Below are 27458 nucleotides of genomic sequence, written 5' to 3'. Positions count from 1 at the left end.
TGACGAGTGAGGGTGAAAAAGTGTCTTCATGTTATTCTAGATCGTAACCTAGTTCATAATACTAAGAGTTAGATGTAGAATATTCTGATTTAGAATCTAGACTACAGTTGATTGCTAGTCTTTTGAATATTTCAACAAGCCAAGGTCTGAGCCAATTCATCCACCATGATTGTTCATTCCACTACCATATGCCAGTCATTAGTTCCATTTCCCTTCTGGTCAGGATGGGGCAATGCAAGTTAATATATGTCATCATATGAAGAGTTTCAGAATGACAGCTCTCTGCAATGACAAGCTGATCAAAACCCCAGTCACAATGGGGGGGCAAGAGGGGAACACCTGTCCTAAAGCCAGTCGATCTCTCACAACTTTGGCTAGGTTTCCACTGATGGCAAAGCAGGCCCCAACAAGCACAAGAAACAGCTGACAGCTACAGCAAAACCAGACTTGAGCTCTGCAGGAATCAGTCACTGAAAGCTATGGTGGCTTAAAAGAGCCTCTGGTGGAAATTTTTAGACAAAAGAGCAAAACAGCTTGCAATGTTCTCATTATCTGCAAAACAAAGTGCATTAATAAGTGTGCCAAAACGCTCGCTGTTTCTGAAGTCTGTGTGCTGCAGACCTAGCTTCTTTTCATCATGGAAATTTGGAAATTATCTTTAAAAAGGAGAGAGTTGAGTTTTTTTAATACCCAAAATACATCAGCCAAACTTCTTAATTTTTTAATCATTCCTTTCAGCAATTCTTTCCCCCCTAAAAACAATTTTGGTCTTATAGTTGTATATAGTACACTAAAGGATCATACAAATAATTGTAAGTCACATCCAATAATAGGTACAACTTTTATTTTAAATCTGATCATTTAAGTATGAGCATTGGATAATACCTTACAGAAACTGATTTAATGCTTTACATAGATTTATTTCTAATTATTTCATGATTTTTTTTAAAAAAAATTAAACCAAAACAGACATGCCCTGTTTGTGCATTGCCTCAAAGATTTCAGTATGAGAGGTGGCTAATTATGAAAGTGTTTATGAATAATTAAGATATAAATTATAACTACTTGCAGTATTTATAGACCTAATTCAAAACTTGTTGAAGTCAAGGATAGTTTTCCATGGTCTTCAAGTGCCTTTAGATAAGGCCTTATGTGAATACACCATCTATTCAAAGCTGAGGTTTCAGTCTGGTTTAATTCAAAGGATAGTGTGCAGATATTTTAAATTTTTCAAATGCAATGAGTAAAGGGTATTCATTTCTGTATTTTGTCAAGGTGGGAGCTGTGATCTTTTCTTCCCGAACAGATAAATTAGCAAATCTCTGTTTGGGGTAAATATTTTTCATGTTTAGGAATACAGTACTAAATACGGAATAGAGTGCAATATGTAGAGATGAATATCAGTTAAATACCTGGGTCATAAATACATTTTTTCCTATGAGTTTCTACATTCTAAAACTAGAAAAATTGGAGAGTAATATGATGTGAGAGATAAACCAAATTTTAAAAAAATCATCCCAGGGTATTTAAGAATGACTGATATGACACAACCCACTCGTCAACGATAAAGGGTTAAAGCTGTGCCATTTGTCAATGGAAAGGTAATTTCTCTACCTTTGCAATCATGTCTCAACATCTGACATTTGATTGTGTCTCAATGATTTGGACATTTTTAAGGTACCCATTCCTCCTACAGACTGCTTTTCCTTTCCAAAAGAAAGTGTAATCCCCTCCTAGCTCATTGATGGTACCTTCTCCAGCCAGTCTAGTCTCACTCAGTGCTGCAATATCAATATTGTAGCAAGTGAGTTTTCTGGAGACAAGAGCTGTTCTTCGCGCACCACCTCCATCCATAAGGGTGCAGACATTCCATGCTCCTAGAATGAGTCTTTTGTTCTTTATTGTTTTTTGACGGCTGTAGGATGATCTGCCAGCTGTGTTAGGGCTTGTCTACACTACCGTGCAAGTTCAATCTAAGAAACGCAACTTCAGCTATATGAATAGTGTAGCTGAAGTCAACGTACTTAGATCTACTTACCGCGGTGTCTTCACTGTGGTAAGTCGACAGCTGATGCTCTCCCATCGACTCTGCTTGCACTCCTCTTTCTGTTGGAGTACCCAAGTCGATGGGAGAGTGGTCAGCAGTCAATAGACGCCATAAATCGACCCCCGCTGGACCGATCGATGCCCGCCGATCTGGTGGGTAGTGTAAACAAGCCCTAAGTCTGGCGAGGCGTTATGGGGCAGGCAATGTTTAGGGCATCTTTTCTAGCCCCTTCCCTTAAAAAAATGTGAGCACTGCTACCCTAAAAAGGGCTGCTCAGTCACCTAGGATGCTGTCGAACTTCTCTGCTGCCCCAGGGAAGGAGTTGAATGGCCATTACTCCCAAGGCTGCCTACCTGCAGGATTGGGGCTCTGACTGCCAGTGGTCATCTCCATCTATCACTTCGTCACGCTCCCAACACCACAGGACTTCAGTTAATGATACATGTTAATGATGGTGAGATTTGATAAGATGTTATTCATGAGATGAGAGTTGCGAGAAAACCTGTGTGGGAAATTTTTGAGTGAGAAAGCCGTTGCAAAGTGGCAGTCCCACTCTATCAGCTCTGGAAGAATCATTATGGTTGGGGACTTCGTTAGCTGCAGTGGGTGACCAGGATATCTTCAACGCCTTGTCATGGTCTCCATTCCCCACAGCACGTTGCTGAACTGCCTTCATGGCCATTGAATCACAAATTGATTTCCTCTGCCCAGGCCGCTGGAACAATTTTTGTATGTTAGAGAAAGAAAATTTCCCCATCTCGCCGAGGGCAAAAGACCCATCGGCTACCCTCAGACTAGTGTGGAGAATAACAGCACAGATCTAGATGGGGAAAACAAACACGACTAGAGAGCAGCTTACAAGGAGAAATCTCCAAGGGGTTTCCCCAATTTTCACAGAGGTTCATAGTCCCCAGTAGGGGGAGACATGGTGTCAGTGTTTCCCAACTTGAAAGTTGTCCCCCTATCCTCCTCTCCAAGGGGGACTTAATCCTATGTCAAGGTGTGAGGGACATGGGACAGAAGAGGACAACAATGAGCGTGGGATACACCTTGATTTCCACTTAAAATGTACTCCTGAACTAAAGCAACAGGTGGTGCTTTGAAAGGCATCTGTCAGCCATCTCCTGCTTCTTCAGTGACTGCTGATGCAGTTGGCAACAAAAGCAGCTCGTAAATCAAAGGTTGTAGGTTCTTGTAGTACCTCATCAGCTCACGTTCCTCTGGTCCCAAAGCACTCAGTGCATGAAGCTTGGCTCTGTAGAATTACTACTGGATACCATTCTAGTCCCAAGATCATGTAATATTTTGGTGAGAGGGGAACATGGAAAGAGAATCCTAAACTTGAGAGGAAAAAAAAATGATAGTCAAAAAGAAAGAAAGATATGGCAAAAGAAAAGTAGAGGAAAAATAGGGAGAGAATAGAGAAAGGTATATATAGATAGATAGATAGATAGATAGATAGATAGATATACATATCTATATATATACTGACAAAGCTCCAACCTTGCCTCCATGGGTCCCGTGTTTCCTGGCGGATTTCGCTAGACTCAGAGGCTCACTGTGATCCTCCATGTAACCATTCTCTCTCTAGAGACAAGGGTCACAGTCCGCTGAGCCATTTTCATCATAAGCCAGCGAGGGAGGTGAGGAGAAGTTATCCTTTCTTGCCCAGTCTATGTTGTCTTCCAGTCTCAGTGATTAATCAGGGGACAAATGTGGGGGCGGGGAGAAGAGCCCGGGCCCACCCTCTACTCCAGGCTCCAGCCCAGGGACCCTAATAGTATCAGCTATGGTAGCTGACCTTTTAGAAACATGACATGTACATTTCCCTGGGCTACTTCCCCCACAGCAGCCCTCACTTCCTCAAGCTCCACTTCACTCTTACCTCAGGGCCTCCTTCCTTGTGCCTGGTATGGTGTGTACTACTCAGCCTCTCCAACAGCGCAACTTCTTCCCACAGCTCCTGACATGCACCCCCACCTGACTAACTGGGAGGTTTTTAACTAGTTTCAGCCAGCCCCTGATTGGCTTCAGGTGTCCCAATCAACCTAGCCTTCTCCCTGCCTTCTGGAAAGTTCTTAATTGGCCCTGGTTTCTTAATTGACCTGGAGCAGCTGCCATTTCACTTATCCTGGTACCAGGGATTTTTTTAGCCTGGAACTAATATATCTATCTCCCACTACTTTTCTATAGCCATCTGGCCTTGCCCCGTCACAATCAATCAATCAATAAATAAATATATAAAAAAAAGAAGATGATCTGGCTTGTGCCATGGCCTGATATGCAGAGACTCAGAAATGGAATATCGATTTGAGTTCTGCAGAAGAAAGGGATTCCATAGAAAAAGGCTAGAAGCTACTTCAGCATGCAATTCAATCATTACAAACAAATAAGGTGGCAGTTCACTCCTTTACAGTGTGGTCACCACAGAGATAGTCCTAGCTTCCCTACCTGAACATGATCAGTCCCAGATAGCTTCCTCATAGAAGCTGTGTGTGCGGCTTACTGACCATATGCATATCTCAAAATCTCTCTGGATAATGAAGTATAGGGAAGAATGCAAGTGGTAAGTATTGCGGTGTTGTCTGTATTCTGTCAGTAACTACTGACACACATGCTGACTTCTTAATGGTGCCTATTGTATGCAAGTTATATTCCTATGTATTTAATATCCAAAAGTGGAGAAATAGAAAAAAGCAACATAATTTATTCATTGTAAAAAAGCATCTCATGAGTAATCTTTTTGATTTAATCTGACGCCATTTGGTCAACCACAGAAAACTTGAAAACAACCTAAACCATAACTGTTTGTCCTTCAGGAGAATTCACAAATTTCATTTTATGGCCAATTCTTTCCAGAACATTAGCTCATCCACCCACCTACTTTCTGTTCTGAGCCAACCAGGAAAGACACTATTTCAGTTGCTATCTGGGAAAATAAAACTGATTATGCCAGTTTGTAAACAGAGCTGTTTTGTGGGAGTTATCTAAAGAGTGCTGTGACACTTTCCCTGCAAAAACAAGATTTTAAGAAGTCTCCAAAAAAAAAAGTGGGTTTTATTTGCAATGGCTCCTAGTTTCTTTGATGAGTTGAAAGTTCTCTTAAGCAGCCCTGGCCCAGTATCACCCCCACATCCATGCTCAGCCCCACTGTATATATAGGATTCCCCCCTTAGCAGCTTAAATCAGGAGTTCTCCATTGAAAATAGTGAGTTGAACCCTATTGTACAACAATGTAAGGAGAGAAGTATCAGCCCCAGTAACCTTTATATAGAACTGATACCTTTAGTATGTCTGTGGACATGATTCTCCAGCAAGGGTGGGATTTTCAAAACTGCCTATGTGACGTAGGAAAACAATTGCCTTTTCATGGGACTTTTACTCCTAAAGTGGAGTATGCCATGCATATTCAAGAAGGCAGACTTTAGCAAACTCAGGGAGTGGGTAGGTTAGATCCCACGGGAAGCAAGTCGAAGGAGAAAAACAATTGAAGACAGTTGGCAGTTTTTCAAAGAGACATTTTTAAGGGCACAAGAGCAAAATCTATCCCAGTGCATAGGAAAGATAGGCAGAATGGCACGAGACCACCCTGGCTTAACCAGGAGCTCTTCGATCATCTGAAACTCAAAAAAGAATCCTACTAAAAAGTGGAAACTAAGTCAAATTACAAAGGATTAATATAAACATAACAAGTATGTAGGGACAAAATTTAAAAGACCACAGCACAAAATGAGATTGAACTACCTAGAGGCATAAAGAGTAACAAGAAAACATTCTGCAAATAATTTAGAAGCAAGAGGAAGACCCAGAACAGGGTAGGCCTGTTTCTAAGTGGCGGGAGTGCGGGGGAGGAGGGAATAACAGGACATGTGGAAATGGCAGAAGTGTTAAATGACTTTTTTGTTTCTGTTTTCACCAAAAAGGTGATTAAGCAATTGTACACCAAACACAGTGAATGATCGTGAAAATGAGGTAGGATCAGTGGCTAGAACAGGGAAAGAACAAGTTAAAAATTACTTAGACAAGTTAGACGTCTTCAAGGTTGCCACGGCCTGATGAAATACATCCTTGAATATTCAAGGAACTGACTGAGGAGATATCTAAGCTATTAGTGATTATCTTTGAAAAGACGTAGAAGACGGGAGAGATTCCAGAAGACTGGAAAAGGGCAAATATATTGCCCATCTATAAGAAAGGGAAATAAAGACAATCTGGGGAATTACAGACCAGTCACCTTAACTTCAGTACCCAGAAAGCTAATGGACCAAATAATAAAGCAATCAATTTGCAAACACCTCAAAAACATTAAGGTGATAAGTAACAGCATGGATTTCTCACAAACAAATCGTGTCAAACCAATCTAATAGCTGTCTTTGACAGGGTAACATGCTTTGTTGATGGGGGAAGCTGTAGATGTGATAGATCTTGATTTTAGTAAGGCTTTTGATACTGTCTTGCATTATCGTCTCATAAACAAACTAGGGAAATACAACTTAGATGGAGCTACTATAAAGTGGGTGCATAACTGGTTGGATACTCTCTGAGAATGGTTATCAGTAGTTCAGAGTCAATATGCATGTTCAGCTTGAGTGGGATCCCACAGGGATCCGTTCTGTGACCAGTTCTGTTCAATTCCTTCACCAATTATTTAGATAGTGGCACAGAGAATACACTTAAAAAGTTTGTGAATGATTCAAAGCTGGGAAGGGTTGCAAGTGCTTTGGGAAGATAGGATTAAAATTTGAAATGATCTTGACAAACTGGAGAAGTGGTCTGAAGTAAATAAAATAGCATGAAATTCAATAAGGACAAATGCAAAGTACTCCGCTTAGGAAGGTACAATTAGTTGCACACATACAAAATGGGAAATGACTACATAGGAAGTAGTACTGCAGAAAGGGATCTGATTTGCCGCTCCTGCAGCCCCTGTGATTGGCTGCTTTCCCAACAGCCACTCTAGTCTGCTTTGAGGCCTTCTCTTTTGCTCCTCTCTGGGACAGGGTGCAGCAGCTTGTCTAGTTTAAATGGCTGTGTAAAGTTTATTGTAGCCCAAGCCAGTGGCAAGCAATGCTCATTGACATTTCCTAGCATGATTAGTCTCATTCTTTTCCCATTCCCCTGTCTCCTTATTCTCCCAGAATACCATAAGGAAACAGGACTCACATAACAGCAGATGGTGGTAAAAAAAGTCTTTCTGCTCTTTATACATAGGAATGTAAAGTGACACCAGGTGTTATTCACAACAACTTAATGGTCCACATTAAGCGCTCCATGGACTTCAGTGGAGTAACACCAAGGATCCATTCAGCATAAATTGTTAAACATCATAAGAATACACCCACCATCAAAACTGAAGGCTATTTTAATAAAAAAAGACATGATTTTCAGAAGTGACTAATGGTCCTTGGTACACAACTTGATCTAACGTTGTCAGGCCCAGGTAGTCCATCTCAACAGTTAGAGCCAGGCTGAGGGGGCCATAAAGCAGAGCCAAGGGATGGAACCAGAGTCATGGGTCAGGATCATGGCAGGAGCAGAAGAGGGCAAAAGCAGGACTGGAGCAAGAGAAACCACTGCTACAGGCCAAGCATGGAGCAGCCAGCCACCTGCTGCTGCTGCTGAGCTTAAAAGCAGACTGCTGGCTCCCCTCAACAGGCCAGCCAACGAGGTGGTCATACCACAACACAACTGAGCTTGCTAATTTGCCTGGAGGGTGGGCTGGCTATCCTCAGGCTCAGCAGATGGTGCTCGATCCTGAAAAACCTGAAGGGCTGGATATTATTTTTTTTTAAGAGCATTCAGCACTTTCTAAAAAAAATTAGGCCCCTTTAAGGCATCTTACATTGGACCCCTAAAACAAAAGCACCTAAAAATCGTTACTGGTTTTTGAAACACTTAGCCAGAAAGAATTTTATGATGGTCATTTTAGAAATGCACAAAAACCAACATTTTTATTTTGTAGAACTTGGCATGAAAGTCCGTTTTATTTTGCATAATTCAATTGCCTCTTACACAAGAGTTCACCTTAAACATTTTTGCTATTTTCACATTGAAAACTATTATTTTTATTATGGCAGCACCTAAATGGCTTGATCGGGAAATGGAGCATTGTGGTAGGATTGTACAAACACTTACATAATTCTCACTATTTAAACTGTCCATCTGGAAAGGACCATCTTTTTTGTTCTCTGTCTGTACAGCACTCCTACAAGGGCCACTTTAATGGGGTATCATTTTGGAGGGAGGAGTGGATACTTGAGGCTGATTTGCAGATCCATGTAGATTTTTCACAAGGAACCATTTTGGGGATATTTTAATCAAGGCAGGGTTTGTGCCTAATCAAGGTGGGGGTTGTTTGGATACAAAAAGGGACAGGGGGGATGTAACATTCCTGGATTTTTTCCCCATTTTTGTGGCAGAGATTATTTAGGAAATAGAGTTTGTTAACAAGAGGGTTTGTTTCTGGAGTAACAAAATGGTGGTAAATGTTATCAATTCTCCAGATCTCCCAGGGTAAGAAGGTAGGTAAGGGTATGTGTACTACATAAATTGTTAAACATCATAAGAATACACCCACCATCAAAACTGAAGGCTATTTTAATAAAAAAAGACATGATTTTCAGAAGTGACTAATGGTCCTTGGTACACAACTTGACCTAACGTTGTCAGGCCCAGTAGCTGGCGTTGATAATGACATAGCTGATGCATTCCCTCATTTTCAGATTGAGGGATTTTGGGAGCTGGCCCTAAGCCAGCAAACAACATGAATTGATGCTGATAGCACTTGATGTATGATAGCTTTCAGAATTGCCCAGAGATCAGCAGCTCTGTGAATGTTCAGGAACTACAAGAGGAGTTATGATTTTGTGCAATTTCAGGAAATGGAGGTAAGCCATTTCGAAGCTATTCTGGAGAACCAGGTGCTTCAATACACGGTGTCATTGGCAACCCAAGGTGGACATCATGTGTTCCAGTCCCCTAATCATTTTGTTGCCCTCCGCTGGACATTTTCCAATTTTTTCAGCTCCTTGTAGTGTGGAGCCCAAAACTGGACACAGTACTCCAGATGAGGCCTCACCAATGTTGACTAGATGGGAATGATCACGTCCCTCTATCTGCTGGCAATGCCCCTACTTATACATACCAAAATGCCCTTGGCCTTCTTGGAAACAAGGGCACACTGTTGACTCATATCCAGCTTCTCATCCACTGTAACCCCTAGGTCCTTTTCTGCAGAACTGCTGCCTAGCCATTCGGTACCTAGTCTATAGCGGCACATGGGATTCTTCCATCCCAAGTGCAGGACTCTGCACTTGTCCTTGTTGAACCTCATCAGATTTCTTTTGGCCCAAACCTCTAATTTATCTAGGTCCCTCTGTATCCTTTCCCTACCTTCCTGCGTATCTACCTCTCCTCCCACTTTAGTGTCATCTGCAAACTTGCTGAGGGTGCAATCCACACCATCCTCCAGATCATTAATGAAGATATTGAACAAAACCGGCCCCAGGACTGACCCTTGGGGCACTCCACTTGATACCAGCTGCCAACTAGATATGGAGCCATTGATCACTACCCGTTGAGCCCTACAATCTAGCCAGCTTTCTATCCACCTTATAGTCCATTCATCCAGCCCATACTTCTTTAACTTGCTAGCAAGAATACTGTGGGAGGCCGTGTCAAAAGTTTGCTAAAGCCGTGTCAAAAGTTTGCTAAACAACACGTCCACTGCTTTCCCCTCATCCACAGAGCCAGTTATCTCGTCATAGAAGGCAATGAGATTAGTCAGGCATGACTTGCCCTTGGTGAATCCATGCTGACTGTTCCTGATCACTTTACTCTCCTCTAAGTGCTTCAGAATTGATTCCTTGAGGACCTGCTCCATGATTTTTCCAAGGACTGAGGTGAGGCTGACTGGCCTGTAGTTCCCCAGATCCTCCTTCTTCCCTTTTTTAAAGATGGGCACTAAATTAGCCTTTTTCCAGTCGTCCGGGACCTCCCCCAATCGCCATGACTTTTCAAAGACAATGGCCAATGGCTCTGCAATCACATCCACCAACTCCTTTAGCACTCTCGGGATGCAGTGCATCTGGCCTCATAAACTTGTGCTCATCCAGCTTTTCTAAATAGTCCCGAACCGCTTTTTTCCATAGAGGGGTAGTCACCTCCTCCCCATGCTGTGCTGCCCAGTGCGCAGTCTGGGAGCTGACCTTGTTTGTGAAGACGGAAGCAAAAAAAGCATTGAATACATTTGCTTTTTCCACATCCTAGATTCATAGATTCATAGATACTAAGGTCAGAAGGGACCACTCTGATCATCTAGTCCGACCTCCTGCACAGCGCAGGCCACAGAATGTCACCCACCACTCCTATGAAAAACCTCACCCATGTCTGAGCTATGGAAGTCCTCAAATCATGGTTCAAAACTTCAAGGAGCAGAGAAGCCTCCCTCCAGTCAACCATGCCCCATGCTACAGAGGAAGGCGAAAAACCTCCAGGGCCTCTCCAATCTGCCCTGGAGGAAAATTCCTTCCCGACCCCAAATATGGCAATCAGCTAAACCCTGAGCATATGGGCAAGATTCACCAGCCAGATACCCAGGAAAGAATTTTCTATAGTAACTCAGATCCTATCCATCTAATATCCCATCTCAGGGGATTTGGCCTATTTACCCTGAATATTTAAAGATCAGTTACTTACCAAAATCCCATTATCCCATCATACCATCTCCTCCATAAACTTATCGAGTAGAATCTTAAAACCAGATAGATCTTTTGCCCCCACTGCTTCCCTTGGAAGGCTATTCCAAAACTTCACTCCTCTGATGGTTAAAAACCTTCGTCTGATTCCAAGTCTAAACTTCCTGGTGGCCAGTTTATACCCATTTGTTCTTGTGTCCACATTGGTGCTGAGCTTAAATAATTCCTCTCCCTCTCCTATATTTATCCCTCTGATATATTTATAGAGAGCAATCATATCTCCCCTCAACCTTCTTTTAGTTAGGCTAAACAAGCCAAGCTCCTTAAGTCTCCTTTCATAAGACAAGTTTTCCATTCCTCGGATCATCCTAGTAGCCCTTCTCTGTACCTGCTCCAGTTTGAATTCATCCTTTTTAAACATGGGAGACCAGAACTGCACACAGTATTCTAGGTGAGGTCTCACCAGTGTCTTGTATAACGGTACTAAAACCTCCTTATCCCTACTGGAAATGCCTCTCCTGATGCATCCCAAAACCGCATTAGCTTTTTTCACAGCCATATCACATTGGCAGCTCATAGTCATCCTATGATCAACCAATACTCCAAGGTCCTTCTCCTCTTCCGTTACTTCTAATTGATGCGTCCCCAGCTTATAACTAAAATTCTTGTTATTAATCCCTAAATGCATAACCTTACACTTCTCACTATTAAATTTCATCCTATTACTATTACTCCAGTTTACAAGGTCATCCAGATCCTCCTGTATAATATCCCGATCCTTCTCCGAATTTGCAATACCTCCCAGCTTTGTATCATCTGCAAACTTTATTAGCACACTCCCACTTTTTGTGCCAAGGTCAGTAACAAAAAGATTAAATAAGATTGGTCCCAAAACCGATCCCTGAGGAACTCCACTGGTAACCTCCCTCCAACCTGACAGTTCGCCTTTCAGTAGGACCCGTTGCAGTCTCCCCTTTAACCAATTCCTTATCCACCTTCTGATGTTCATATTGATCCCCATCTTCTCCAATTTAACTAATAATTCCCCATGTGGCACGGTATCAAATGCCTTACTGAAATCTAGGTAAATTAGATCCACTGCATTTCCTTTATCTAAAAAATCTGTTACTTTTTCAAAAAAGGAGATTAGGTTGGTTTGGCACGATTTACCTTTTGTAAAACCATGTTGTTGACATCCTCTGTCACTAGATTGCCTCCCTCATTCAGTAAGGGGCCCACACTTCCCTTGACTTTCTTCTTGTTGCTAACATACCTGAAGAAACCCTTCTTATTACTCTTAACATCTCTTGCTAGCTGGAACTGCAGGTGTGATTTGGCCTTCCTGATTTCACTCCTGCATGCCTGTTTGTTCTCATTCTGTCTATTATACATAGTAACGTGAAAAGAATCCGTTTTGATTTTTTTAAAACAAAAAAGATTTGTGCCAAGAAATTCCTGGAAAACATTACACCACAACAAACATTTTATTGTTTTCTTCTCAGCAAAATGCAGATACTGAATCCATAAAATATCTGCCTCCTTTTTTTAAAAAAAAATAAAAGGAGGTACCATGTTAGTAAACCAGAATCAAGGAGCATCCATAAGAATGGCTGACTTTAACCATTATTGAATGTGCAGCAATGAAACTGAATGAACCTGTTCCTATCTGGAAAGTACACTGTGTGACTAATCACCATGTCTTAGTGTGTGTTTAGAAGTTTTTCAAGAAATTATATTTATTCATTTTTTCTAAGTTTATTTAGAAAGCATCAAAGCTCCTCACTGCTCTGCAACAGCAACCAATCAAAAGTTGCTAGTCCCTTTATTCAGCTATCACCAATGGCTTGGAAAGGACAGGTTTGTGGCAGCTCCTAACCCCCTGTTGGAAATTACTAGCGACTCTGGAGATTTCTCCAGATGATGGAAAGATAATCTTCTGTCTCCACACATCTGCATATCCATCTGCACGCCTCTCAAGATCAGACATTACTGACAAATGCCATAATAATTCTTTTTTGCCTTAACCTCTATCGTGCTTTCATGCCTGATGAATTGTTGTGACTGGTAGGGAGATTATTTCTATATAAGCAACTAAATATGGTGCAGTCAGCACCTAGGCAGAGCTAACTTACTTCATGGTCATTTGTAATTTTTCATCAGAGCCATAAATGGCCCTAAATCTTTGCAATATAGAAAATATGCATTTTGAATATGTCATTAATACATATAGATTATCACTGGAACCAGTGACCCTAGCAACTTTTGGTCAATAATATAAAAAAATTTACTGCTCCCTAAAACACTGATTTATTTCGTGTATTGTCTATAATGACTAGACAAGTGATAATGCACTCTAAGGCAATCTGGCACTACTGTAGACAGGAAAATAGTTATTAAACATACTATTTAGATTATTCTGCATATCCTTTTAAACCTTTTTATGAGGAAATTTACATTCAGTGATTCAAAGCCAATTTTCTATAGATCTGGGCCACCTGGGCCAATATTAAACCAGATTGGTTAAAATTAGGCACCTAAATCTATATTTAGCCTCCTAAATAAATAGCTGATTTCCTGACCTCCTGAACATTCAGAGCTGTCATTTGTGTCATTCACCACCTCTGGGGGGGAAAAAAATCAAGCCTCCAATTTATGTATCTAAATATGGATTTAAAGATGGGATTTTCAAAGTAGCTTTAGGGCATTGAATGGGAGTTGTGTACCCAACTCCTTTTGGCACCTTTGAAAATCCCTTGCTGCATGCCTAACTTTAGTCACCCATTTGAAAACTGACTCTGTTCTCTAACAAAACAGATTTACTGCATCTCTGGAGATGTGATGACTCCACTTTGGTAGAAGTCTGTGTACACCAAATACTAGCTGCTCTGTCCCATTAGCTGTAATTGCATCCTGTATTATATAGAAACAGCCTATGGTAACGTGGTCTTGCACGGAGCACAGAGCCAGTTTCCAGCAGTGAACTGAGATTCTAAAGCACAGGAGACAACTCAGCATATTAGATTGGCCCAAAAACATTTCAAGCTTCATCTTGCTGAAGAATTGCTGCTAATCAAACAAACGGCTAATGCTGAATCTATACTAGAACAGCTAAATGTTAATGTCTGCTGTTTCCCTTGATTCTGGGACTAGTGAGCAAGAGAGAATGGAATATGGAGACAGATTTTCCAAGGTGAAAAACCTGACAGTGAAGAACTGCCGATCCTTCTAGGAAGCACCTGCAGCTTCTTCCATGGCCCATTGCACATCACCTATACATCCCATCCCATTAAATGGTTTGAGTCATATGAATGAAGAACATCTTCAGTATCAGAGTGCTAGGGAGGGAAGAATTATTCCTAGGAAGATAAAATGCCTCCTGGGTGCTGGGCACAGGGAAGCATACTTCAAAATATGTATTTCCACTGCTCTCTGAATGCAACTCTTCCAGGCTTGTGAACCAAGGTCATGAAGAACTGCTTGTGGTAAGCAAACGTTTCAGTTATTTTCCAACCTCAACTTTCATCTAAAGAGAAGGGGAAAAAAAGAAAGAAAGAAAAAAAAAGGACAAAAAAGCATGTCTCTAACTGAAGAATAGCTTCACAATGTGAAGCAAGTTTAGCTAATGCAGAGATGTCCGCCTGCATTTGTAGACAGCCTGAAACAATTGCTCTGAGGAGTGAATAGCCCCATACATTTCAATAAGTGCTATTATTCAGATGCCAACAATGATCATTTTAAAATATCTATATTGTTAACTATTTTACTGCTCAAAGATGCAAGAAAGGATGGGAAATCTATTAGGAGGATTTCTCAAAGTGAGAGCAGTGTGGAGAGGGAGAGAACTAGATAGCCAGCCAATGTGGAAGGTGTATAAGTGAAGCTATCTAGCTAAGGTACTTATTTGGCCCTCATCAGCGTAGATACTAATATCTAAACTGTATTGTTAAATGTATTCACCTAAATTGGGTTATTGCTGATTATGCACTATATGTACCTTATGACTTTTAAAACAAACTTTGTATTTATGGATAATGGAAGCACTATACCCAGATGTACAGACACACTTTTCTCAACCTATGTTTTAAGCAATTCTATAAACATTAGCTTTAATAAAAATTTTAAATCTGAGCACTTCAATCTTCAGTGTATTCATTCTTTTAATACTGCACTGATATAGGAAAGTATTTGCCCAACGGCACATGGAAAGCCTGTCATAGAACAGGGAATTTAACCCAAGTCTGCTACAACCCAGGCAAGAACAGTCACCATTGGACCATTCCTCTTCTATAGCCCTTCATCATCACATGGCAGGGTAGCAATGGGGAAGGGCACAACCAGGTTTTATTTTCCTGAAGCAGGGGTTCAGCTTCAAAATGTGAGTACCACTGTAATAGGTCTGTCCACTCATGTTCTCAGCCTTTGTATTAATTGACTTTCACCTTCCCAGAACCCCTATAAACATGAACACCATATCAAAAATTAAAATGTTTAATTGGATCAAATAAGTTAGAGATGGAACTGTGTGCAGAGCAACTCTGACTCAGAGAATTCTCATCTTTATCTGCTGATGTTTTCCTGTCGGGTCATCTTTGTTACCTGATGTTTTGGGGCCGATTCATACAAATGCATTCTATGCATTCTATGATTTTTCTTTTAGCACTTTTGGAATGATTTGTAACGTGACACGTTTGAACCACAAACAAAAAATATATAAGTAATGGGGAAATGGACAACTCTCCAAAAGTTGATAAGCCACTCTTGATGCCTGCCAGGGGAGAACTGGTCCCTACAAGATGAGGCTTTTTTATTGCTTTGTCCAGCCCCCCCCTTTTTTTAAAAAAAAAAAAGGTGACCAACTTCACTCCTGATCTTCAGAAAACCTGAGCACCCAAAAGTCCTGTTGAAATCAATGGCAGATCCAGATCCTCAGCACTTCTGGAAAAAAATCAGGCCCTAATTAATGTGTTAGTAGCAAAGTACATGCAGTGTTTCATGGTATCATAATATTTGCCCTTTTGGCAATACATACAGTCTCTGTACATTAAATTGCATGGAAAAATATTTCTGAATAATTTGATGTATAATATGCTAATCAAAATATTTCTATCAGAATTTGTATTGGGCAGTAGTTAGTATTAAAAGTAGGTATTAGATCATTGCTAATACAATGCAAAAGGTTTGTGAATATATAAGATGAATTGCAATTTGAGTTGTGCAAAAAGATAGTGTTATATCATAGCTCAGTATTTCCAAAGCCCTTCAAAAAAGAAAAAAAATTATTTAACACACACAGACTTAAAGACCAGAGAGAGAGAGAGAGAGAGAGAGAGATAGTTAGTTACTTGAAATCCTAATTAAATTCAACACAGTATGAACTGTAGCTCTGGCATTTAACAAAATTTCATAGCCCTAGGGACTTTATCTCAACCAGGAGTCTGAAATAGAAATGAATTTGCAATTCCAAACAACATCCCAACTAAGCTCAAGGTCAAAAATATAATTGAGGGTGGACAACTATACAGCTACTGAAATAGGAAATAAAATAAGGGAGAGAGGGACAATGTGTACATTAGTTCAAGTGCTGTGTGGTGCTTAGTGTGTTAGCAAATTCTTTGTATAACCACATGTTAACAGATGACAGTCAGAGAAGTAGCAAGATAATATTAGCATTAAAGATCAGCCCAAGACATATTCAGTTATCAGATTCAAAGTCTAGGGCTCAGGTGTATTGGGATGACAGTGATGTTCCATACTCTTGTGAAGGAGGTAAAAACTAAGAAGATAGATTAGGATACTCCAAGTACCAGTGGTCAATCATATGGCTCTAAATAGAAAATGAAAGTTAAAGTGAATTGGGCATCCAAACCCTTAGGCAACTTTAAAAATTTCAGCCTAGAGAAAGAGATGAATATGGAGAAAAGACAAAGTATCTCCCTGTGTTCTGAAATCAGCCAAAACAATACATTTATCCGACTTTTATAGATTGATAGATTCCCAGGCCAAAAGGGACCATTGTGATCATCTAGTCTGACTTCCTGTATAAACACAAGCCATAGAACTTCCCTAAAATAATTCCTACAGCATATCTTTAGAAAAACGTCCAATCTTGATTTAAAAATAGTCAATGATGCAGAATCCATTACTTTAACATACAACTTATTTCCAGCCTGAGTTTGTCTATCTTCAGTTTCCAACTATTGCATCATGTTATACCTTGCTCTGCTAGATTGAAGAGCCCATTACTAAGTATTTGTTCCCCTTGTAGATACTTACATACTGCAATCAAGTCACCCATTAACCCTCTCTTTGTTAAGATAAATAGATTGAGCTCTTTGAGCTCTCATGTTTATCAACATCATTCTTCAAAATGGTGGGCACAAGAACTGGATGCAGTATTCAAGCAGCAGCCACACTGATGCCAAATAAAATATAAAAATATGTAAAATAAACCTCTCTACTCCTATTCCAGATTCTACTGTTTAAGCATCCCAGGCTCAAATGAGCTCTTTTGGCCACAGCATCACACTAGGAGCTTGTATTCAGCTGATTTTCCACCACAGTCTCCAAATCTTTTTCAGAGAGTCACTGCTTCCCAGGAGAGTGTCCCCATCCTGTACATATGGCCTACATTCTTTGTCCCTATAAGTATGTGTTTACTTTTATCTATATTAAATGCATATTTTTGCATGTGGCCAGTTTACCAAGCAATCCAGATTGCCCTGTATCAGTGACCTGTCCTCTTTCTTATTTACTACTCCCCAAGTTTGAATGTCATCTGCAAACTATCAGTGATTATTTTATGTTTTCCCACTAGGTCATTGATTAAAATGTTAATTAGGGTAGGTCATGAACCAATCCCTACATGACCCCCTGGAAACAAATTGCACAGTGATTCAGACATGACGGTCATAAGGGACCATCATGATCATCTAGTCTGATCTCCTGCATATTTCAGGCCACAGAACCTTATCCATCCACTCTTTCAATAGACCCATAATTTTTGGCTGAGTTACAGAAGTCCTCAAATCATGATGTAAAGATTTCAAGTTACAGAGAATCCACCATTTATACTAGTTTAAGTCTGCAAGAGACCTGGGCCCCATGATGCAGAGGAAGGCAATTCCCAATTCATCATTTCATTTTGAGATCTATCAGTGAGCCAGTTTTTAATCCATTTAATGTGTGCCATGTTCATTTTATACCATTCTAGTTTAATAAAAGTGTTGTGCAGTACCAAGTCATGAAGACTTTTTCTGAAACTCTGACTCACATATGCGGCAGCCCTGCTTAGATGTATATTGGCTAAGAATATAAATGTCATCACTCATTGGATTATGACCTGGAATGCATCTTTGACTAGAATTAAGGCATCTAAAGGCTCTGCTACCTCACCAAAGACATTGAAGAACATTTTGCTCAGGATATCTCCTTTACCCATTTTCATTTTTTAACTATAAACTAGGGCTGTTAAGGGTTCTAGCATTTTATTTATATACCTCCAGGAAATCAGAGTGCCTCCTGGAACCCTTTCTTGGGCTGAAATAATGAGATATTACCTTCGGATAGTAGTTCAGATTGTAGATGGTGTAAAACATTGAGAAGATCTCATTATTTTGGCTTTTCCTGCCTTTACAACCTTTGTCAGAGATATTTCTGCTCTTCTCCCTCTAAGCTCTGGCAGCATAGCCAGTTTTGAGGCCTACTTCTATGCTTTGAAATGAGAAATACAAATCCTACACACTCTGAACAGGAACTTCCCTTACTCTTTATTCTTTCCCCTTGCTTTTCTCTTCTTTCTGAAGGGGAGATCCATTCACTTCTGACACGTCATGTTGTGATATAGGCAGAAGCCAGGATCACAGAGAAATCCATGTTGTTACAAAGGTAAGTGCTTTATTAGAAGTTGCCAAGAATTAACAGTGAACATCAGCTCTTCCTTCTGGGTGTAGCGAGATCTATAGTTTTAACTTTTAAATACATTCCAGCATACTGTAAGGGGACTGTTTCCCCCTTACTAACATTCAGTGCGGGTGTTTTAGTTGCTAGCTCCCAGTACTAAAAAGAGGGAAGGGTCAATGGAGAATCAGGACCCTGAGACTGACAGCCCCCGGGAACAATGGGGAGAGGCCAATGCTCCAGGTCAGCCTGAATGACAGGGCAGGCAGGCTAATCAGGGCAGTCAGGAGGCCAGGGAGGTCCTGTCCTCTGTGTGAGCTGGAATTGCCTGGGTCAGACAGAGTGGGGCTGAGCTGAGGAGAAAGCAGGGGCCCAAGCTGAGCTGGGGGGCAGAGCTGTGCCAGATCCAGAGGGACCAGAAAAGCAGCCCAGAGAGAGCAGACCTGTCCTGGGAGCAGAGCTGCAGCAGCCAGAGGCAGAGGGGCCAAAGAAGCAGCCCAGGGAGCTGGAGGCAGAGCAGCAGCAGCAGCGCTGAGACAGAGTGGTGGAGCTGGGGCTGGAGCAGTCAGGAGCTGGGTGCGATGAGCAGCCGAGGAGACCGAGGGGGACCCTGGGCAGCAGGCCCAGCACAGGGAGACACCTCAGCCAAGGGTCTCTGCAGGCCAGACTTGGATCATAACTCCAACAGGGCAGGGGCAATACTGAGAAGAAAGTTCCTACCACTTAGAGCCTGAGAGAGTGTGGCCACCACCAGAGCAAGTGTCCAACCCACAGCATCCCTGCAGCACAGCCAGGGCCTGAGAAGAAGGCCTGGGACTTGCAAGGAACAGACTGTGAACTGCCCTGACATTGCAGAGACACTGTTTGTGATGTTCCCTGCCACAGAGCGGGCTGATGTGTTTCCTTTAACCTTTCCCATTTTTCCTTATTCTTTTTAAAATTAATTGTTGATTAAATAACTTGCATTTGCTTTAAATTGTATGTAATGGTTAGAGAAGTGCCCAGTGCAGAGAGTACCCCGGAGTGGGGACACCCTAGCCCCTGTCCTAGGTGACCACAGCAGGGTTGGGGGTCGAGCTCCCCAGGAATCCTGGGCCCAGCCTTGTTGGGGTTACGAGGACTCTGTCAGATAGGAGAGTGGAAGGGGAGTCCTCAAGGGCAGGGAGGCCACTGGGTAAAGGAAGTGGGAGTGAGGACTCAGATCCTTTCGCTAGCCCACTTCACCCGGGTAGTGCAGAAGCCAGGAAAGTTCCCCACAAGAGCGGAACTATTCCCCCGCTTACAATACCACAAAGAGATGTGTGCTTTTTAAAGGCCAATGTTGTTGTAGTAATCAAAGATGTTCTTGTACTGGAGCTCAGAATGAGCAGACTACTGAAGCTCTGCTAATAAAAGAGCCCTAAATCTATACCCTGAGTGTGTGTATTGACATCTGGATTTTCTTCCACAAAAGACACCATATTGTACAAACAAAGGAATTAGTTCCTTTACAGGGCTTTAAGGTAAGGCATATCATATCATGCCTCTTAAGATTTCCAACAACATTAGTGCATCTTTGAATGATCCTAAAGAAAAGTTAACTTTGTGTCCCAGTACCATAGTCCAAGTCTCCCACCTCAGAATATATGCAGCTCCCATTGGCTTACTCCAAAAAGTTTTGAGGACCAGCACTCAACATCTACAACTGGGGCCAGATTTTCTAGAGCTTACTGAGTACTGAACTCTTAAAAACCTAGCCCTTGAGCTTTTTTGATTTCTTGAGGAACTTTAAAATTATTTGAAATTTCCCCTGAAAATGGCACTTTGGGGAGAGTGATACTTAGGAGAGAACTAGTAAGAATCTAGTTAAATCCCTGGAATACAGAAAATCAGCAATCACACAGCGGAAAGTGTCCTGCACAGTCATGAAGTATAGTTAGTTAGTTAACCCCCTAAAACAAATTTTCAACAAGACTCAACCGGTCCTCTAAGTTTGTGCCCAGAGAATCACATTCTTAATAAGAATCTAAGCAAAAAAGGGAAGCAAGTGACCTACTGTACCTGGAGGTGGGCTAAACAACTTCTTATGGACATAGAAAGTTTATTTTTAACTCTTTCCAAAGGATGGCATATTGACAGTGACTAGAAAATATAATAAGAGGTTACAGTGTATGGGGAGCTCCCATCTGATTTGGATCCCTTTTCTGAAAATCATTTGTATTGATCTTGGAAGGAACACAGCAGAAAATGTATGTTGTACATTTGTGCTAGAGATCAATACAATTACAGCCCACTTGAATAATAAGATACTTAAGGGAAAAACTCTGATTTCTAATCATTGTTAGCATAATGCCTTCATACACACTTCCTTCATCAAGCTATTTGTGTGCAGATAAAGCAAGCAGAACATGTGCATTTTAATCCCAGGAAAATTTGAATTTAAATACAAATTTGAATTTAATTTAAAAGAAAAAGTCAGTTGACGAAATATCAAAAGGACTAGGGAATTAATTAATAAAACAAACTTGTCTTATATCATAATACCTACTATCATATGAAATAAATATACAAGACGACATTCTCCACTTCACTCTACTGACATGGGGCTTTCACAAGTTCTTTACTCTTTAAAAAAAAATTGGGCTGAAGTTATTCCAATTTCAGTTTAAGTTGCTGGTCTCTCCATTTCTTTTTCTCCATAGAGCTTGGAGATGTTCTTCAAAATTTAACTTCAGGTTAAATGGAAGTTCTTCCATTTGTTTTCACAAGAAAAAGTCCAACTAGTTGCCATGTGCTACATAACCAGAAATCCCAGTTTCATTTCATTTCAAGGGGGCTAAACTTCTGTAAAGCCTAGTTTCAGTTTGCTTAATTCTGTGGTATGAGTTTGTGACTTTAGTTAGTGGTTTAATATCGGGAGGGGTGTGTGTGTGTGTGTGTCCGTGGCCATAGTTTCTGATTTGTATGGAAAGCTTAGTTCTTCAAAATCTCAATTTGTCACCCTATAGCATTTAATCTGTGTTAGACTTTGATCTGGCAATATACCTCTGTAGAAAGAATTCTAATCCCTTCATTGTAAACAGCAAAATGTATGACAGCCCAGAGTATCTTAAATCCCACTTGACTTGGTTTGCAAAGGAACTAGTTAGGTAGAATTTAAATTTAAGAATTGAGGGGGGAAATATTGGGTATGAATGGAAAAATAGAGGGTGTGTCAGCTTTTGAAGATTAATTTAATAGTGGGTCTTTCAAGACTTGCCAGAACTACAGAAGTGATCAGCTTGGTGTTTGTGAGTTTGATGGGGGAAAAAACAAACAAACAAGAAAGAGACAGAATATCTAATGGATAATGGTGTGTCAGTGTTGAGATGTCTCACACCCAGAAATCATTACTCACTTTAAGATTTTCAACTTTAAAGTTCTGTAGTATATGTAGAGAGCAGGGCAATCTAATTCAAGAAAAATCCAAGGATGTATTGGATAGCAACAAGACTTAAAAGACTGTGATAGCTTCTGGAACAGTAGTAGGGGAACACGAACTCATTTAGGGGAGTTTCAAACACTTCAGCCATTTTGTTCAGATGCCTCCATCTCTACAATTAAATTGGTGTTGACTCAGCATGGAATTTGAATCAGCCTCATCTGTTGATACCTCTTGACTTATTTTGTTTTGTAAGTACGAGCTGCATTGTGGTTTCTTTCAAAGCTAAAAAGTTATTTCTAATAACCTGAAAACACCTCACCTGCCCCTGATATAAATTATTTCTTATTTGATTTGTTAGAAATAGCTAAATATGAAAAACAAATACATAAGACTAAACAAATATCACTACGACATCATTTTGTTTCTATTTAGTTAATTCTATGCTGATAAGGAATGTAGAGAATCCTCACTACGCAGTTCTGAGATTATTTTCAGTTTTATTTGGATATTCCGAGACGTACTTAACATGAGATACCAAGATATACACCTGCATAAACCAGTGGTAGCTGTGTCACTTATTACACAGTTCACCGTGACTAGTGTCTTGTCTAATCCTATGTGTTATTTTGGAGACGTTTTAGCTTGTCATCTGTTTTGTTTGCTTTGCTCTAATTATTTTGGAATTAGTTTGAGTTCTACAATTATTACATCTACTAATGGGATATTTGAATATATCCATTCAATATCTTAGCTTGTCTGCCATGTTAATCTTTTCTGAACAAAGTTAATGAATACTAAATGATTAAAAAAGAACCTTGTTTTTAAAAACTCTGAAGTCACCATCTTCAGACTTGGAGTGTTTATTATTCTGAATTAAGAAAAGGAGTACTTGTGGCACCTTAGAGACTAACACAATGTGGATAAGACTTAAATAAAGCCATTTAAAAAAAAATCTCTATTTGTCCTCTCCTTATTTTCATCTGTATTTGGGGAGAAAATGTTGTTCATGCTTTGGAAGTTCTAGATGCCCATGCAATTCAAATTTAATTCCCCTACCTCAGAACTAATTATGATTAAATTTTCTATTTAATTGAGCTAACATCTTGAATGAATCATTCAAACCAAAATACCAGAAAAAATATGTATGATTCAGCTCTTAATTTTGAAGGTCAAAACTGAGTCAAGTCAAAACTGAAATGGATTAGTATTTGAATTTTGACTTGACAAATCATGCTGTGAATCACAGGGAACATTTCATTATTTAAGATTTGCCAAACAGGTGTGTAGGTAGCCTCCTGGACATCAGTAGGGGCTGAGCATAGTGAAGTCCTTGTGCTTTCTTGCATGCAAGACTGCATTGTGCCAGTCTCTCTAAAGATGGGGAGCAAGGACAAGGCAAAGCCCTGTCTCCCATCCCCACACTGGGAAGCAGAGCTGGCCGGGCACAGGGGGAACAAATGCTGCTCACTTGCAAAGGGTGGCACAACAATATCATTCCAGAGAGCTCTCAGAAGCATTGGGCCTCCATGCTGATGCCCAGATGTGCCTTATGTTCCCCTCCTCTGTCCCTCAGTATCCACCTGTTCTCTTATCTTAGATCATAAGCTTTCTGGAGCAGAAACTGTCTTTTTATGCTGTGTTTGTACCATGCCTAGGACACTGGGGTATTGGTCCATGACTGGGACTCCTAGGTGCTCTACAAATAAAGGAGTAATAATCTTGCAGCATAACAGAGGACCTACAAGTCATTCCGAATCCAGAAAAACCTGCTTGAGGGGGGCATCTTCTCGCAGCAACTCAGCTGTAAAAAATGAGACAACATAGACTGTCATTTCTTTTCAGGAAAAAAAAAAGAGAGAATGCTTAACTTTTATGGTATTGTGACGGTATATGCCAATGCAATCAAACAAACTCGGGAACATTGAACTTTCAGCAGAAATCCACAACCATACAACCCACTTCTGGCTATCTATTTATTTTTATGATAGGTGCACAAAGTATTGTTGAAGCTTCTAAACATGCTTTCATGGGGCTGGCACTTCTTGCCTTCCTTCCCCTGACTTAGAAGATACTCCTATTATTAACAGACATCAGAAATCAGTAATCTCATTCCATTTTGCAACTGCTGATATTCTGTCCTGACTTATTAAAATACTAAAAGCAACATTGCTAACTAGCCTGTGAAGAAAATATTCCATTGTGTGAGCCAAATGATGCAGAAACTCATTTTTCTTCCTTTGGAAGCTACCAGGTTCTATAGAGCTTAGATAAAGTTCAGATTTTTGAACACAAAATAAATATTAGGCTTTATTATGTCCTCCTAGCTTTAACAAAACTGACAAACATTGTCTATTAAAAATACAACTGGCTAATTCTAAATTACATAAAATTACTGGTCTCTCTCTCCCTCTCTCTAGAGCTTTTTGCTGTCTTTATAAACAGCAGTAGGAAAAGAAAACTTGCAAGGATAAAAAAGTACTGCTGTAGAAACTATTATTACGAAGCCACAAGGAACATTAAGCTGATTGTGCCATCTGAGTGGAATCTCTCTCTTGTTTACACACAGGCTGTGTTGTTACAAGAAGCATAACAAATCAAAACCAAGACAGACATCTTAGCTCTTTCTAGGGTAGAAGATTTTTGTCTCAAATAAAAAAAAAGAGAGCAGAACGCATGTAAGAGATTTACAAATTACTTTATTAAAGCTTCTATCCTGGAAAAAGAAAACAAAATAAAACCGAGTTAAATGACTTTGGGGCACTCAGTTGATACTTCGCTGTACAATACTCTCCATAAAACTATCAACTGATTAGTTTAAGACAGTATGAAGAAGACCAAGAAAACAAGGACTAACCTAACTGGCTCTATTGTGAAATGCATTCCTGTCCCAACTAGGAATTCCATGTCTTAGTGAAACAATGACACCTACAGAACATGACAAGAGCACAGCTGAATTATCCAATGAAAATGCATATCAGTACTGATGTCTTATTAGCCACAGGGAAAATGGACCTTCTGAGACAACAGCTTTATCTCTGGCAGCTTTGCTACTTCTACACTCCCTTATTAACCTCTATCCTTTTCCACCCTCTCTCCAGTCTCTCCTGACACACTGATAAAGGAGAAAAAGATGGTGAAGAGTGGCTTTAATTCCCTTGAAGGCTGAAGACTGAAGCCTTCAATAGGGGAGACCATAGTGAAGTAACCTAGGAGGAAGAAAATGTTCATTGAAAGACTTGGGGTCTGGGGGGAGAAGAGTAGGTGGTTTGGTATAAACAGAATGAGAAGAGCAAGCACTTTTTGGAGTTTAGTGTGCCAGAGATACTACCAGCCCTGGTCAATCTGAAGTTATTCTTTCCAGCAGTGTCTCAGTTTCCAGATACAGGTATGTTACATGTTCCATTCTACATCTTTTATTTTCTTATGAAAAGGCAGGGTATTAAAATACTGGATAGAAGAATCCTGCTGTCTGAGTACTATAGATAGCAAAGCTCTTCAATGCCAGGTTTTCAATACCCTGCCTTCAAACAAGAACAAAGCAGACTGGCAGCGTGGAGGAATTGTGTAACATGAGTACGGAGATCAGATCTCATACACATTTGCAAAGTAATGCAGTGGCTCTGTGCTCATTTGGCAGGTCACCCAGCAGAGAAGATAGCACGGATATATTTTTTTCTGGATTGAGTGCAAAGAGCAAAACTCCATTTTCAAGGTACTATGAATTGAAAATTTGAGTGTGTTACCTTTGGCAGTGCCCTTTTAAATACTGCATTCCTTTATACAGTATGTCCTGACTTTTCAAAATACAAGATGTGGAGAAAATGCTCCTTCTTGTGATGTTTCAAGGACTCAGTGAAACCCTCCATGGTTTATTCAATGTCCAAGCAAAATGTGAAGGGTCACAATAGAGTTGGCTCTGTCCTGAGCCAGCTCTTTCCAATACCACCTCACTATCCAGCAGGGAATACTACAATGGACAGAATACAATTGCAGCTGGTGCATTGACTTAGTCCCAAGCCTCTCCTGAGAGCAACACGTAAGCAGAACCCTGACTCTCTAGCATGGACTCTGATTGTGAAGCACCAGCAACACAGGTACACCCACCAACCTCGTTTAATTCACAATGCCAGGCTGCATTTCACGTGAGGATGTTCAAAACAAGGATGACAGGAATTGCCTCGTTTTGAATGGCAGCTTCTTAACATTGTCAACAAAACAGGAAGCCACTCTTAACAAAAGATCCTGAAAAGGCAAAACATGAGGGGGTATGAGACTAACAGCCACATTTAAAAAGAAGGTTGTATTAAATAGGAGCAGTTTACTTGAACGGAACTGGTGGATTAGACATATGATCTCACTGAGAGCTAAGTGACAACTTAAACAAAGAAATTACTGCTATGCTTAATTTAAACGGATTTCATAAATGTGTGTTGGTATTATCAAATTGTTTATAATAATAATGTTAATGCATCTGCTCCATCTTTGTGCAGTTACTTAGACTACTTTGCTTGATCCACTGTTCTGTAATAACCTCCATCTGCTCTGCTCTGTCTGTCATTTCTTTTGCTGTAACATATTGTGACAGAGGCTTCATTTACCTAAACTTATCTTGGTGACTTGTACTTCATTAAATCTGAATCCTGCAAGCATCAGTTAAAGCTTTCTTATCTGGCCATGCATAGCCAAGCTTCATAAATCATTCTTTCACTTTCCATTCTGCAGCTTCTGGAAAGGTAACATTATTGAATTCAGATCACTGGAATAGAGTAGTACTAAAATGTTTATTAACCAGCTTTTAGGAACTGAGCTCTGCTTTGAATGCAGACAGTAATATTAGCTAAAGCTTTTGAATTTAAAAGGGATGTCACTACTATGTTTTATACATTGCTATAAATATCAATTGATGGCAGGCCACTTTAGCAAGCTGCTACCAACCTAGCAACAACAAAATATTATGAGCATACAATTCCCTCCTTGTCCTCTTTACTTAACACCTGCAGATTAAGGCTTATACCATACTTTGGACCACATCTTCAGGTACAGCTGAGGAGTGAACTGTGCAATACATGCTAGGACGGGCGGAGGGAAGGGGGAAGATAAAAGTGCCTTAAACTAACCTTTACACTCCCCTGATACTATGCTGACTTTGCACCACGCCAGGCAGCTGATGCAAGTTAGAGCAGCCTGAGAGACCATTGGTCTTCACTGGAGTTGCTCCTGATTTGCACCAGAGTGAGAAGAATCAGGCCCTTGCTGCCTCAGCGTTGACTCTTATATTCATCCCATATTACAGGCAATGAGATTTTCTGACAAAAGTGACCTGTTATGAGAAGAAAATTTATTACGGGCTATATTCTCAGACAGAGCAACACACATTTACATCAACTGTGGGATTGTCCCTATATTTTCTGTCTTG

The sequence above is a fragment of the Dermochelys coriacea genome, chromosome 4, assembly GCF_009764565.3.
Source record: "Dermochelys coriacea isolate rDerCor1 chromosome 4, rDerCor1.pri.v4, whole genome shotgun sequence".
Lineage (NCBI taxonomy): Eukaryota > Metazoa > Chordata > Testudines > Dermochelyidae > Dermochelys > Dermochelys coriacea.
Note: the sequence above shows the minus strand (reverse complement) of the source record.